This window comes from Sciurus carolinensis, chromosome 5 (genome assembly GCF_902686445.1).
Source record: "Sciurus carolinensis chromosome 5, mSciCar1.2, whole genome shotgun sequence".
Lineage (NCBI taxonomy): Eukaryota > Metazoa > Chordata > Mammalia > Rodentia > Sciuridae > Sciurus > Sciurus carolinensis.
In genome coordinates, this window is record NC_062217.1 from 136,598,721 (window position 1) to 136,615,834 (window position 17,114).

At 36.9% G+C, this 17,114-nt stretch overlaps 1 protein-coding gene across 1 annotated transcript in view; it reads right to left on the reverse strand.

The window, feature by feature from the left end:
• The window catches only part of Wapl (WAPL cohesin release factor), an 88,688-nt gene that overhangs the window by 29,485 nt on the left and 42,089 nt on the right, over window positions 1-17,114 (reverse strand).

Genomic DNA, 17,114 nt, shown 5'->3' on the forward strand with positions numbered 1-17,114 from the left:
CAGGTTACTGTGCTGTCAAATCAATTTGTTAAAGTTTATGGAAAAAAAAAAAAAACACTTGTTATAATACTCTGAATTTCAGAATTAATAACTAAACCTATAAAAATCAATCCATAGGATTCAATCTGCATAAAAGGGAAAAACCCCTCACTTTCAAAAGAACACTGATTAAACACTGACAACATAAAAAAGTTCTCAGCATATACCCAAAAGATTTAAAATCAGCATACTACAGTGATGCAGCCATACTAAAGTTTATAGCAGCACAATTCACAACAGCTAAGCTATGGAGTCAATCTAGGTGCCCTTCAACAGATACATGGATAAAGAAATTGTGATATACAACCCCCCACACACACAATGGAATATTACTCAGCCGTAAAGAATGACTTTACAGCATTTGCTAGTAAATGGATCTATCTGGAGACTATCATATTAAGTGATATAAGACAATCCAAAAAAACTAAGGTCAAATGTTTTTGTTGATATGTGGAAGCTAAACCACAATGGTAGAGCGTTTGGGTTGAGGGAAGAGATAAGTTCAGGAGATCAGACAAAGGGGAATGAAGGGAAAAGGGATAGAAACAGGAAATACAGTAGAATGAATCTAACAAATTTTTCTATGTATATATATATGAAAATACCTAAGCAAATTCCATCAGCATATACACTCACAAGAATGGGATCCTAATTAGAATAAGATATATTACATGCTTGTATGATTATATAATAATGGATTCTACTGTCATAAATAACTAAAAAGAACCAAAAAGTAACACCTCATCTTCTCTATCCTTTATAAAAGTGAAATTAAATTATCTCCTTTAAATTTCAAGTAAATCTGATCTATTACATGTTTTCCGTTCATATTTTAAGTACTGTACACCAAAAATAAGAGAACAAATGGGAAAGCCTACTTCAGGATTGATAAAAAATTCATTCTCATTATTCATACATACCAAATTTACATAAACTGATGACTCATTAATAGTTTAAATAATTTCTGCACTCATACAATGACTTCATCGGGCTTCCCAAGGCACAAATGCCTGGATATAGACAAAAGATTTTTAAAACTGAGCTATTTTTTGTACTCTTCTTGAACATCACCAATATAATCTGTATACCCGTTAGTTATTAGACCCTTGATTTTAGCAAACTCTAGTACCCCAAGCCCAGTCAGAGTCCAGGCTCTTGGCAAGAATAGGTATCATGGGCTGGGGACTAATTCAGTGACAGAATGCTTGCCTAGCATGTGCAAAGCCCTGGCTTCTATCCCTAGCACACACACACACCCACAAAAAGAAAAAAGAACATGTGTCTCAAAAAAGCATTTTCTTTTCTTTTCTTTTTTTTTTTTTAAAGTACTGACTCCAGATAATAATCTTTTTAGTAATAAAAGGCTGTCTAGTTCCACATATAATGAAAAAACAGGGCAGCTCAAGGTTCTAAACTAAAAATCAAGAATAATACATTAAACAACAGGTGCTATGTTAAGTATTAAATATCACTGATAATTGTTATGTCATGCTGTGCCATGCAGTGTGGCACATAAATGAAAAGTGGTCTACCCACCTCACAGAGACTGGGATCAACAAATGGGATAACTGACATAAAAACACTGTTAAAAAGTGTTATTACAAAGAGCAGCAGACTGGGGGCACACTGTTCTAGTCCTCTCAAAAGTCCCTGAGACATAACAGCATGCAGAAACCCTGAATATCATATAAATTAAAGGATCATATTAAAAGAACTTTTTGTTTACTCTGTACAACAGAGTAAGAAAAGACTAAAGTTTTTGGTGTCGTTTTGCCATTTTAATGTTAATGAGTAATCTAAAGAAAGTAGATTCACTTAGAACTTTTCCTTCAAAGTCTTATAAAGTTATAGGGCTTATTATGGGGGAGGAGAGCTGCTGAAAATCTATCTAAAAATTAAATAACACCTGGATATGGAGAGCAGGTGCACACACACACAGGGGAAAAGAGTTTAAAACAGGAAAGAAGAAAGAGAAGGCACAACGACTTGCTCTGAGCTCTTTACATGATTCTAAAATGGTACAAGAGCTGGGCATGGTGGCACACACCTTTAATCCCAGTGAGTCTGAGGCAGGAGGATGGAAAGTTTGAAACTAGCCTTGCAATTTAAAAACTGCCTCAAAATAGAGAGGAAAAAAAAAAAAAAGTCTGGAGATATAGCTCATTGGTAAAGTGCTGCTGTGTTCAATCCCCACAACACTGCTGTCACATGCTAATTTTTCACTTGAAGTTATTCTGTACAGAATCTGTAGAAATATCACAAAGCAATTAACTTTTCATAGAAAATCAAAATCATGTATATTGAGTAGAAGAAATAAAAGATAAATAGAGGAGACATAAGGAAGAACAAGGAGACTATAACTTTAATCTGAAAACCTTGTGTACCAAGTTCCTTCACCCAAAGATAGTCTGCCTCCCAGGCCTGTTGCTCTCCAAGCTAGTTTCTCCCAGGTCTGTCATTCCCAAATTTCTCAGAAATCTACAAATCTTTACTCACAATCTTAAGTAACTGGAAATTCACCCATGTAAGAGAATTGGCCTGTGAACTGTTAATTAGTCCACCAATAACATGCATTTTTAAAATAGATGGAGCAAAACTATAATAGAGGACACTTTCTCAACAACATCTATTGATCAAATAATGGAGAAAATATCAACCTAAGGATCCTGGAACAGCCAGACCACCACGAGTCCTCTCACTACCACTAGACTGATGACATTCCCACATACCTTTCTATGTCCCTCTCACAAAGTTTCCCTTAAAAGAAACCTTAAGTCTCCAAAAGGTACGTTTCACTCTCAGTCTGCTTTCTCCTGTGATTGTGTACTTCTTGTTTTTCTAAATTAATCTCTACTTGTGTCTTAATCTGATGCATCTAGAAATTCTTTATTTACTTTTGTGCTGAGTTGATTTCATTCCCAGTTGATATTAATATCCAGATGTTACTTTTTTAGATAGATGTATCTTCAGCAGTTCCCAGCCCCCATAAAGAGCCTTAAAACTTCATAAGATCTTGAAATAAAACCCAAGGTCCCATTCTCCAGGACCTCCATGGACCACTTCTGGTGACTACCATTTAAAAATCTAGCTAAGGTGGCACACTCCTACAGTCCCAGAGGCTATGGGGACTGTAGCAGGAGGATCCCAAGTTCAAAGTCACCCTCAGCAAATTAGCAGAGCTTCTCTTAAAAAAATTAAAGAGTTGGGGATGTGGCTCAGTGCTTACATATCCCCTGGGTTCCACTGGAAGGAAGGGAAGGAAGGGAGAGGAGGGGAGAGAGGGGAAGGGAAGAAAGATAGATCTAAGATTTAACTGGGTCATTCTGAATACATCACCAGGCTTGTCTTTAATCTTGTTAATTTTATTCTGGTTTAAAAAGCAGATACATAGCATAATCCAGATTCCTTAACCTTTCTTTTTGTTAAAAAATTTATGACTTTTTTGCTCAGTAATCTAATGAGAATACTTAAACAAAAAGAAAGTTCTTTTGAATACTCTTAACATTCTAAAGATTTGAAATCATTTTAGCATGTTTCAAGTACTAGCAATCTTAAGTATCCTATATCTTTTCTTATTCAGTTGTCCAGGGGCAGAACAAAAAAGATGAATTTCAAATGTAATCCTCATTCAGCTTTTTTTTTTTTTTTTTTTTTTTTTTTTTGTGGTGCTGGGGATTAAACCCAGGGCCTCAAGCACTCTACCAAATGAGCTATCTCCCCAGCCCTCCTCCATTCAACTTTAAAAAAATAAATTAAAAGAGCCAATGACAGCCCTATGGAATATTTATCCACAAGAGTAAATCTAGTTTCTAAGAAAACAATGGATAAAAATTGGTTCTTACAATCACAGTACCAAGACAGTGATAATAGACTGGCTTGTTGAGTTACAACTGTAAACCAGAAAAAAGAGGAGTTTCTTCTTGAAAACCTGAAAAATGATAATATTATGCTATTCTGAACTGGCTGAACTGGTTCTTAAAGGGGAAAAAAATCTTGGCTAGCTGTTTTTTAAAAAACAGGGCCAAATTTATTTATGAATTTTAAAGACTAAGTGTACTAAGTGAGGACAAAAATAGTAATCTGATTAGAATTCATCCAGCCTATCCACAAAAAATTTAATGAAAACAGAAGTGCATTCTCATTAGTGATTCAACCAGCATGAAATACAACTAAATTCTATACAGTGCTGCAATGCATAACTGTGTGTGTATATGGTGTTTAGTGCCAATTCAAAATGAGGAAGGAAAGAGAAAAAAAATCTGGAGCTAGGTTTTTTCACCCTTTTGAAAATTTGAAGTATTTTTATACAAGATGGGTGGCAAAAGCAGAATAATGAAGAAGAAAGTTTTACAAAGATTATCTTTTAGCTCTTTAAAACTTCTTTTAAAATACAATCATATAATCTCAAACTGTCCTAAACTAAGGGGAAAACCACACATTAGATATTCAGAGAATTAAATTACTTAAGGGAAACCTACAAATATCCCTAAACTAAAACCTACCATGTCTATATTACTAACTAAACTCTGTAATATATAATATAGAAGACTGTGTGGAGAATTCACAGCTAAAGGGGAGAAAGGGAGTGGAAAATCTTTTTTTCTTTACTTGATCCAATGAAGTTCTACAGGTTGCAATACCTTTTAAAGAGACAGCTTCTATTTTATGAAAAAATTCTCAACTTCCATCTACATGTAAAACAATGTATATTATTGCTCCACTGTTGGTGAGCATAACTTTCAAAAGTAGAACTGGTAACCATGGTTACATCAGAATTGTTACCTGGAAATAGCATAATTTGGGAAACTTAAGTCCATGTAACAAAGCATAGAATTCAGAGCCTTGGCACTTTGGGAGGATATAACTTAGTCTATAATTCAACAATTATAAAAGATACTAGAATAAGCAATGACAATCATCAGATAACTGCTTAATTTTAGTTATCTTTCAATGAATAATATCATTGAGAGACTGGGGGCATAACTCAGTGGTAGAGTACTGCCAGGTCCTGGGTTCAATGCCTAGCAAATAATGGGAGGGAGGGAGGGAGGGAGAAATGGGAAAGGAAAGAAGAAAGAAAACTGCAGATGCACATATCCTGAAAGATATATCTATGATAAGAAAATATCCTTTCTCCCCTTTCAAGTTTTATTTATATGTGTAATTGGACACATACTGACCTATATTTCGATATCACTTAATGCACATATGCACACCTAACTAAGTTCTAGTCAATAAGTAAGTGAGGTACTCCTTCTGGAACTCCTCCTTCTAGAGATGGTTCATTGACTCTGTCCCACACTACTCAGTATTTTAGAAATAGTATATTGCCATTACACAGAGGAAGCCTGGAGCCCTGGCACTGTAGCAATTTTGAAAAATAGTCTAGAGAAATAGCTGTGGGCTGGTGGGTGCAGGAGTTACACATTTAAAACTAGGGACTTCCTTTACAACAGTTAAATCAAAGCCTAACAAGTTACTTTTGAACAACAGTCGATTGAAATTAGAACCAAATAATAATGACACGCTGAATATGCAGATTTTGCCAACAACAGATATGGAGAAACTATGCCTATATAACGTTAAAAATAAATAATTTAAAGGACATAAACAATCAACATAAAAGAGAATGGAGGAAGCCAGAACTAAAGGCAAAAATGCGATCTAAAATCAAGTTCTTTTTTTTTTTTTTTTTTTTTTTTTTTGCGGCGCTGGGGATTGAACCCAGGGCCTTGTGCTTGCGAGGCAGGCACTCTACCAACTGGGCTATATCCCCAGCCCTAAAATCAAGTTCTTAAAATTATTAAAAATAAATATCCTGAGAAAGATCTCTATGAACCAATATTGAGTGCCTTCCAGGAGGTGTTACTAATCAAAAAGCAGAGTGAGCCAGGTATGGTGGCCCATTCCTATAATCCCCTACTTAAAAGGTTCAAGCAAAACTCTATAAGTTTGAGGTCAGCCTTGCGATTAAGAACCTACCTCAAAAAAAGAAAAAGGGCTGGGGATGTAGCTAAGTGGTAGAGTGCTTGTCTAGCACAAAAACAAAAACAAAGGCCAAGTGCAAAAGAGTACATGTAGATGTCACTTTTTAATAATATGGAAGGGAAATAAGAGACATCTGGCTATTAGTATAAAAAAGAAACACGAAAAGGGGAAGAGTGGAAAACAATAAAGTCCATTCCCTCCAAGGGGTTAATAATAGGCTGGAACAGACCCTGGATGAAGATACCCTTCACTGAATTCAGCTTTTTGTATAGTTTTGACTTTTGGAAGCATGTTAATGTCATATATATTCTATCAAAAATAAATTAATAAGAATAGAAGGAAAGAAAACTCAATGTGCTCCTGTTGCTCACTATGAAGAAGATAGAAGGCAAGAAAGAATCCTTTGGGGATGGGGCAATATTGTAGATATCTGTGTGAACTCATCACTTCTAGAACAGACATAAATATGCATGAATCTACTATATGCATCTGTGTGTAGTATTTATATTTATGTAAATGTATATGCATATGCATGCATGTTCCTTAGCTCAGTCTGCTAAAAAGGCCAAGAAACAACAAGCACACCTACTGCCATACTGCCATTACCTTCATCCACAATGCCATACCATTCATCCACAACTAGAAGGAATAAGTACGCCTCAGAGAATAGGCCTGATTTCAGGAGCTGAGCAGGTACAGGATAAACATGGATATGCCATAAAGTAAGGAATAAATAGGGACAGGCTTGGAGACGAAATAGCTTAAAAAGGCTCCCCCAGCCAAACTGGGACAAATTTAGCTCCAAATTAATTACTATATGAATTATAAGCTATTGGGGGAAAAACAGGGATTCCTTAAATAAGTCAAACTCACAGAAACAGTAGAGAGGTGGCTGCCAGTGGTTAGGAAATGGGACTTTGGTCAAAGAGTAGAAACTTTCAGGTGACCAAGTTGTAGAGGTCTAACTCTTAGTATGATGACTACAGTTAATAAGCATGCACTACATGTTTGAAATTTGCTAAGAGTTCTTAAATGTCTTAACCAGGCATACGTACACATAAAATGGCAACGATGTGAAGTGATGGCTGTGTTAATTAGCTTGATGATGTATATCAAAACATCACACTGTATACTACACACACACAAATACAGGTACACATAATTTTTGTCTAGTTATGTCTCTATCAAGTCTGGGGGAAAATGACAGGGATTCATGCATCCATATTAATAAAAGGAAGAAAGCTTATAGAAGAACTTCAAAGAACTTCTGAATGTGAAGGGAGTACGTGATTTGGACAATTACCATTTTACAACCAATGTAGAAAGCACTGGAACAGGAAAGGATCAACAACTGTACACATACCAAATAAGTACACATTCTAATAAAGAACAGGGCATTTCAGTGGTCTTAAAAGTATCTTCATACAGACTGCTTATTAGTTGCAAGGGAGAAAAAAAATAGTGATTACACAGTGGAGAGATGAACAATACCTAACATCCCTGAGAGTAGTGTCCTGAAAGGAAACATGAAAAAGACACCTACCTACACAATACCACAGTCTGGAATACACAATCTGAATTTAATCATGAAAATATATTTGACTGGCTGGGCATGGTGGCATACACCATAACCCAGTGACTCTGAAGGCTAAGGCAGGATTGCAAGTTCAAGGCCAGCCTCAATAATTTAGCAAGACCCTGTCTCAAAACAAAAACCAAAAAGGGCCAGGGATGTGGCTCAGTGATTAAGCATCCCTGGGTTCAACTGCTGGTATATCATCATCACCATCATCATCATCAAAGAGAAGGAAGATAATTATCCAACCAAATCAAAACCAAAGGAGCTCTTTTCTAAGAGATAAGAGGACTGACAATAAAGACAAAGGCTGTGGAAATGTTCCAGATTAAAGGAGACTAATCACATACAATCATGAAATGCAATATCTCACCCTAACTAGATCCTGTAATAGAAGTGAAAATGCTAGCACAAAGGACATTACTGGGTCAACTGAAAATAGATTAAGTAAACAATGTATAATACTGTTAAATTTATTGAAATTGATAACAGTGATATGAATATGTAACTGATTAGGAAATGCAAACTGCATTGAGGGTTAAAGGACTACAGTACACAGAACTTATCTGTATATTCAGGAAAAAACATGTATGTATGTGCATGCAGTGTGGGGACGACAATGAAATATATCCTTAGGCTTCACCCAAGTAAAAACAAAAGGCCAACAAGATAATCAGGATAAAAGATGTTTGTGCTTAACACTGTTTAATTTTGCAACTTTTCCACAACTTTGTGAAATTATTTCCAAATAAAAATCTTTTAAAAATCAAATTATTTCCAAATTTAAAAAACTTTTTAGCTGGAAGCACTGGCATATGCCAGCAGTCCTAGCTACATTGAAGTTGAGGAAAATAATCACTTGAGTCCAGGAATTTAAGACTAGGCTGAGCAAGACAGTGAGACCCCCGTCATCTTTAACAACAACAAAAAAAAAAAACACTAAAAAACATTTTTAAAATTTAAATTTAGCAAAATACCAAAAGTATAAAACATACCTTGGGTTGAGATACTTAAAAAAAGATTAAAACATAACCAATACTTGGCCCAAAGTTAGTGTTTTTCATATTTAATGATTGTTCCTGAAAAGCCAAGGGGACCACAGACAATCTTTTCTGTCTTAGCTTCTAAAAGACTTGAAGTTTTATTTGTGGTAGGTGCCCAGGAGCCATAACAAGACCAAATGATTTTATTTTTAAAAAGTTTCCTCATTTGTTTTCAACCTGACTCTACCAAGTTTATTTTCACATCCTGTCACAAGTATTTCTATAAAGGATAGCATAAGTCATACCTAAAAATTAAGTATAAACAATTATAAACATTTTGATTATGGAACTTCAGATCAAGTCAAGTATAAAGTAAGGCTTACGAGAACAAACCAAATAAGAAGAAAGGCTCTTTAGTTTTATACGCAATCTCGATAATTTAAGTCCTCACGAGGAAATTTTGTTTTCTAGACTACAGGGGCATAGAACATAGTGATTATCTTGACAATACACATATAGGATCCCTTCAAACATGTAACTGAATATGGATGTGCCCATGTGTGAGCGAACTACCTGAGGCCAGGGAAATGACTTCTGAACCAAAAGGAGGAAAAGAAAGTGGCTCCCCCTCACCCTCCAGGATGGAAAAAGTTCATGTTCTCACAAGTGTTGGAGAAAAACCTCATAATTCAGGGTAATCAGGCAAACTATATAAAGGGGTGTGGGAACAATTATCCCTGGATTAAAGTCTGCTCTCCCACATCAAATTTAAAAGCCTTAAAAAGATCAAATATTAGAAACAACAAGTATCCCATTTGTTTACAATAAAAAAAAAGATCAAATATAACTTAACTGCATCTCAGAATAAGCCAAAACTTGCAGGAAAATAGGCAACACCCAACAAAGTAGAATTCTAAATGGCATGCATCCAATCAAGTTACCGAGCATGTAAAATAACAGGAAAATATAACCCATAATAATGAGAAAAATCAACCCACAAAAGTGGACCCAGAAACAACACAGATGACAGAATAAGTAAATAAAGACATTAAAAATTTCCACGTGGCCTATCATCCGCCATTTGCCTGCCTCTCGCCTGTCCATCGCCTGCCTTACTCCTATCCATCACCCAATGCACGAGGTTCACCTCCCGATCTTCCGACAACAGTCAGCAAACTGATCGACAACTGCCAGTGGAGCACCAGCTGCCTGCTGTTGCCTGGAAGTTCACTGTTACAGTACCTGCAGGTTTGATTACATGTGGCTGCTGCCATTTTGCGATAACAGCCGGGCCCTGTAGGACCCCTGGCCTGACTGACTGAGCCCCATCTTCAGGATCCCTCAGCCCGACCGATCACTCCCTGCCTCTAGGGCCCTCACATCGACTGACTGCTCCCTGCCGCCAGGACCCCCAGACCAACTGACTGCGCCCTATCACCGGGACCCCAGACCGACTGACTGCAACCGGCCTCCAGAATCCCATAACCACACCAAACACACCCGACCTCCAGGACCCTGCCTGACCAACCGAGCCGCCTCCAGGACCTCCTGCTGACCACGGCCACACCCTGAGTTGCAGCTCCCCCTTTGCCAACACATTTCGAAGCCAGAGTGGCCATCTTGGATAATCCTGGAAGCCAGAGCTCTCATCTTTAGGTGGGGCAAAACCCATCCTGAGACACCTGCTTGAGGCTTGAAGCTCATTGTCAGGTACCTCTCATGCATCAGGCTACTGAAGACTGGGAGGTTTCATTACTATATGACTGTTATATTGTAGATTTTCTCTTTTTCTCCTTATTGAAAAATTTTGTTTTTATTTCTTTACTTTTCTTGCTCTCTTTTCCTTTTGTTTACCTGTTCGCTCAGAGTCTCTTTCTCCCTTTTCCCCATGCTAACATCCAATATCTTTTGATTACACTCTCACCCTTTCTATTACCTAGAACTTCTGTATATTCATTCTACATCCCTCTGCATCCTCTTTGTCCTCCATTTGAATCTGCAGACCTTACTACAAATTTGTTTTACTGAAGATAATATTTGAACTCATTCTGTTTATTATGACAATTTTATTATTGTCCTCATAGGGGCTATTTGGTCTAGGATTGCATAGTGTCTGAATTGGGCACTGCTAATATTAATCTCCCCTTAAAGAAAGGGTTTTGGAAACCTAGAGCCACTATAAGCCTATGGGGGAAATCTGCAATACCCCAGATCTGCACTGCTAGAGGGGAAAATACATGAACGACATGAAAAAACAAGGGAAGAAAATGATCCAAACAAATCCAGATTCTATATTAATAGAATCCAATGACAGTGTGTTAGAAGAAATGTCAGAAAAGGACTTCAGATTATACATGATTAAGATGATTCGTGAAGCAAAGGATGACATAAGAGAGCAAATGCAGGCAATGAATGATAATACCAATAAGCTGAAAGAGCAACTGCAGGAAGCAAAAGATCATTTCAACAAAGAGATTGAGATTCTCAAAAAAAAAAAAAAAAAAAAAAAGGGAAACCTTGAAATGAAGGAAACAATAAACCAAATAAAAAACTCAATGGAAAGCATCACCAAAAGACTAGAACACTTGGAAGACAGAACCTCAGACAAAGAAGACAAAATATTTAATCTTGAAAATAAAGTTGCCCAAACAGAGAAGATGGTAATAAATCATGAACAGAATCTCCAAGAACTATGGGACATCATGAAAAGACCAAATTTAAGAATTATTGGGATTGAGGAAGGCACAGAGATACAAACCAAAGGAATGAACAACCTATTCAAGGAAATAATATCAGAATATTTCCCAAAACTGAAGAATGAAATGGAAAATCAAATACAAGAGGCTTACAGAACACCAAATGCACAGAATCACAACAGATCCACACCAAGGCACATTATAATGAAAATGCCTAACATTCAAACTAAAGATATAATTTTGAAGGCCACGAGAGAAAAGCATCAGATTACATATAGGGAGAGACCAATACGGATAGCAGCCGACTTCTCAACCCAGACTCTAAAAGCTAGAAGGGCCTGGAACAACGTATTTCAAGCTCTGAAAGAACATGGTTGCCAACCAAGAATCCTATACCCAGCAAAACTAACCTTCAGATTTGAAGATGAAATGGAAGGATGAACAAAAGTTAAAAGAATTTACAAATAGACAGCCCGCGCTACAGAATGTTCTCAACAAAATAGTCCATGAGGAGGAAATGAAAATCAACAATGTAGGTCAGCAAAGGGAAGAACTACCTTAGAGAAAAACCACTCAAAGGAGAAACCAAGCCAACTTAAAAACCAAAAATAAGCCAAATGACTGGGAATACAAATTATATCTCAATAATAACCCTGAACGTTAATGGCCTAAACTCATCAATCAAAAGATGTAGACTGGCAGAATGGATTAAAAAGAAAGACCCAACAATATGCTGCCTTCAAGAGACTCATCTCATAGAAAAAGACATCCACAGACTAAAGGTGAAAGGATGGGAAAAAACATGCCACACACATGGACTCAGTAAAAAAGCGGCGGTTTCCATCCTTATATCAGATAAAGTGGACTTCAAGCCAAAGTTAGTCAGAAGGATAAAGAAGGCCATTTCATACTGCTTAAGGGAAACATAAATCAGGAAGACATAACGATAGTAAATATTTATGCCCCAAACAATGGTGCATCCCTGTACATCAAACAAATCCTTCTCAATTTCAGGAATCACATAGACCACAACACAGTAATTCTGGGTGACTTTAACGCACCGCTGTCACCACTAGATAGATCTTCCAAACAAAAACTAACCAAAGAAACCATAGAACTCAATAACACAGTCAATAACCTAGACTTAATAGACATATAGAATATTCCATCCACCAACGAGCGGATTCACTTTCTTCTCAGCAGCACATGGAACCTTCTTGAAAATAGACCATATGTTATGCCACAAAGCAGCTCTTAGGAAATGCAAAAAAATAGAGATACTGCCTTGTGTTCTATCAGATCATAATGGACTAAGAGTATGAATCAATGACAAAATAAAACACAGAAATTACTCCAACACCTGGAGACTAAATATGCTACTGAATGAAACATGGATAACAAAAAACATCAGGGAGGAGATACAAAAATTCTTACAGTTCAATGAGAACAACGATACAACATATCAAAATCTCTGGGACACTATGAAAGCTGTACTAAGAGGAAAATTCATTGCATGGAGCGCATTCCAGAAAAGAATGAAAAGTCAACAACTAAATGACCTAACATTACAGCTCAAAGCCCTAGAAAAAGAACAGAATAACAGCAAAAGTAGTAGAAGACAGGAAATAATTAAAACCAGAGCTGAAATCAATGAAATTGAAACAAAAGAAACAATTCAAAACATTGACAAAACAAAAAGTTGGTTCTTTGAAAAAGTAAACAAAATAGACAAACCCTTAGCCACACTAACAAACAGAAGGAGAGAGAAGACTCAAATTACTAAAATTCGTGATGAAAAAGGAAATATCACGACAGACACCAGTGAGATACAGAACATAATGAGAAGCTACTTTGAAAATCTGTATTCTAACAAAATAGAAACTACCAAAGACATTGACTAATTTCTAGAGACATATGCTCCTCCCAAACTGAACCAGGAGGACATACACAATTTAAACAGATCAATAACAAGCAATGAAAAGAAGAAGCCATTAAAAATCTACCATCCAAGAAAAGCCCAGGACCAGATGGATTCTCAGCCAAGTTCTACAAGACCTTCAAAGAAGAACTCATCCCAATATTACTCAAAGTATTCCAGGAAACAGAAAAGGAGGGTACCCTACCAAACTCATTCTATGAAGCTAACATCCCCCTCATACCCAAACCAGGCAAAGACACATCAAGGAAAGAAAATTTTAGACCAATATCCTTGATGAATATAGATGCAAAGATCCTTAACAAAATATTGGCAAACCGTATCCAAAAACATATTAAGAAAATCGTGCACCACAATCAAGTGGGGTTCATCCCTGGAATGCAAGGATGGTTTAACATCCGAAAATCAATAAATGTAATCCATCATGTCAATAGACTTAAGGATAAGAATCATATGGTTATTTCAATTGATGCAGAAAACGCGTTCGACAAAATACAACACTGCTTCATGCTCAAAACACTAGAATAAACAGGGACAAGTAGGAACATACCTGAACATTGTAAAGGCTATTTATGCTAAGCCCATGGCCAACATCATTCTTAATGGAGAAAAACTGAAACCATTCCCTTTAAAAATGGGAACAAGACAGGGATGTCCTCTTTCACCACTTCTATTCAACATTGTCGAAACTCTAGCCAGAGCAATTAGGCAGACCAAAGAAATTAAAGGGATACGAATAGGAAAAGAGGAACTTACGCTGTCACTATTTGCGGATGACATGATTCTATGTTTAGAGGATCCAAAAACCTCCTCCAGAAAAGTTCAAGGCCTCATCAATGAATTCAGCAAAATAGCAGGCTATAAAATCAACACAAATAAATCTAAAGCATTTTTATATGCAAGCGATGAAACAGCTGAAAGGGAAATGAGGAAAACAACTCCATTTGCAAAAGCCTCAAAAATAAAATAAAATAAAATAAAATAAAATACTTAGGAATCAATCTAACCAAAGAGGTAAAAGATCTCTACAATGAAAACTACAAAACACTGAAGAAAGAAATTGAGGAAGACCTTAGAAGATGGAAAGATCTCCCATGTTCTTGGATAGGCAGAATTAATATTGTCAAAATGGCCATACTACCAGAAGTGCTATACAGATTCAATGCAATTCCAATTAAAATCCCAATGAATTACCTTACAGAAAGAGAGCAAGCAATCGTGAAATTCATCTGGAAGAATAAGAAACCCAGAATAGCTAAAGCAATCCTTAGCAGGAAGAATGAAACAGGGGGTATCGCAATACCAGAACTTCAACTATACTACAAAGCAATAGTAACAAAAACGGCATGGTATTGGCACCAAAATAGACAGGTAGATCAATGGTACAGAATAGAGGACATGGACACAAACCCAAATAAATACAATTTTCTCATACTAGACAAAGGTGCCAAAAATATGCAATGGAGAAAAGATAGCCTCTTCAACAAATGGTGCTGGGAAAAACTGGAAATCCATATGCAACAGAATGAAACTAAACCCCTATCTCTCACCCTGAACAAAAATCAACTCACAATGGATCAAGGATCTTAAAATCAGACCAGAGACCCTGCATCTTAAGAAGAAAAAGTAGGTCCAAATCTTCAACTTGTTGGCTTAGGATCAGACTTCCTTAACAGGACTCTCATAGCACAAGAAATAAAAGCAAGAATCAACAACTGGGATAGATTCAAACTAAATAGCTTTCTCTCAGCAAAGGAAACTATCAGCAATGCGAAGAGAGAGCCTGTAGGAGTGGGAGAATATCTTTGCCACTCATACTTCAGATAGAGCACTAATTTCCAGAATATATAAAGAACTCAAAAAAACTCTACATCAAGAATACAAATAACCCAATCAACAAATGGGCTAAGGATATGAACACACTTCACAGAAGAAGATCTACAAGCAATCAACAAACATATGAAAAAATGTTCACCATCTTTAGTAATAAGAGAAATGCAAATCAAAACCACCCTAAGATTCCATCTCACCCCAATTAGAATGGTGATTATCAAGAATACAAGCAACATTATTTGTTGGAGAGGATGTGGGGAAAAAGGTACACTCATGCAGCCACTCTGGAAAGCAGTGTGGAGATTCCTTAGAAAACTTGGAATGGACCCACCATTTGACCCAGCTATCCCACTCCTCAGCCTATACCCAAAGGACTTAAAATCAGCACACTACAGAGATACAGCCACATCAATGTTCATAACTGCTCAATTCACAATAGCCAGATTGTGGAACCAACCTAGATGTCCTTCAATTGATGAATGGACAAAGAAACTGTGGTGTATATATATACACAATGGAATATTACTCAGCTATAAAGAATAATAAAATTATGGCATTTGCAGGCAAATGGATGATATTGGAGAATATCATGCTAAGTGAGATAAGCCAATCTCAAAAGACAAATAATTTCATTAATATCGGATGATGACACATAATGGGGGATGGGTGGGGAGCAAGAATGGAGGAAGGAGGGACTGTATAGAGGGAAAAGTGGGGTGGGAGGGGTGGGGGAAGGAAAAAATAACAGAATGGATCAAACATCATTACCCCATGTAAATGTATGATTGCACAAATGGTATGCTGTTACTACATGTACAAACAGAAACATGTATCCCATTTGTTTACAATAAAAATAAATTCTAAAAAAATGTCCACGTATTCAAGAAAGTATATACGGAAAACATTGATAAACAGGCATGAAAAACATAAAACACAACCAAAATCAAACCTTTACAGATGAAAACTGTAATGGATGGATTAGCATATTGAACAATGCAAAAGAACTAGAAAATGCAGCAATAGATACTACCCAAACTGGTGGTGCACTTGTAGTAATGCCAGGTACTGGGGAAGTTGAGGCAGGAGAATTTCAAGATCCAGGGCATCCTGGGAAACTTAACAAGAGCCTCTCTCAAAATAAGATTTCAAAAGGGTAGGGCACGGTGGAAATGTAGCTCGGTGGTAGTGTGTCTGGGGAAGGGAGGAAGGAAGTCAAGAGAAAGGAAGAAAAAAGATCAAAGAAAGTACCCAAAATAAAAACTGAAAGGAAAAAAAAAAGTGAGGCAGAATATCAGAATGCATTGGGACAATCTTCTGGCTCAATAAATCTATGTATGAGTAGTAAAAATTCATTGCGACTGTAAAAATCTGGTTAAAATGACAGATAAAATTCAGCTGTAAAGTTAACAGAAAATAATGTTCCCAAGGATGTGATACAATGATAAAGTGCCATAAGGACACCCTTCTTTTAAGTGACTGCTTTTTTACACTGAAACTTTGTTCACTAAATCAGACTATCAGAAAATCTGGAGTTTCAATCATGTTCCTCTAGATCCTGTCTCCCTGCCAGCACTGACCATAAAATGGCATCCTAAAACCATAATCTAGCCATTGCCCATGAAAGAGCTGACCCCAGCAGGGTACAGAAGCACACACCTGTAATCCCAGCAGCTTGGGAGGCTGAGGCAGGAGGATTGCAAGTTCAAAGTCAACCTCAGCAACTTAGCGAGGCACTAAGCAACTCAGTGAGGCCCTGTCTCTATAAATAAAATACAAAAAAAGGGTTGGGGATGTGGTTCAGTGGTTAAATGCCCCTGAATTCAATCCCTGGTACCAAACAAACAAACAAACAAAAAAAAAAAACCTCGCCCCAGTGGGAATGTCATCCAGGGCCCCATAAGCAAGGGGCAACTGCAGAAGCTAATAACTCTCATGATATGCAGTGACAATGGACATCTGCCTTCCCTAATCAGAGAAATACCTCAAGTGGGTAGGGACCAATCATGGAACAGCTAACAGAGTATATGAAGACACAAGATTAAGCTCTCTCTAGTATTCCTCAG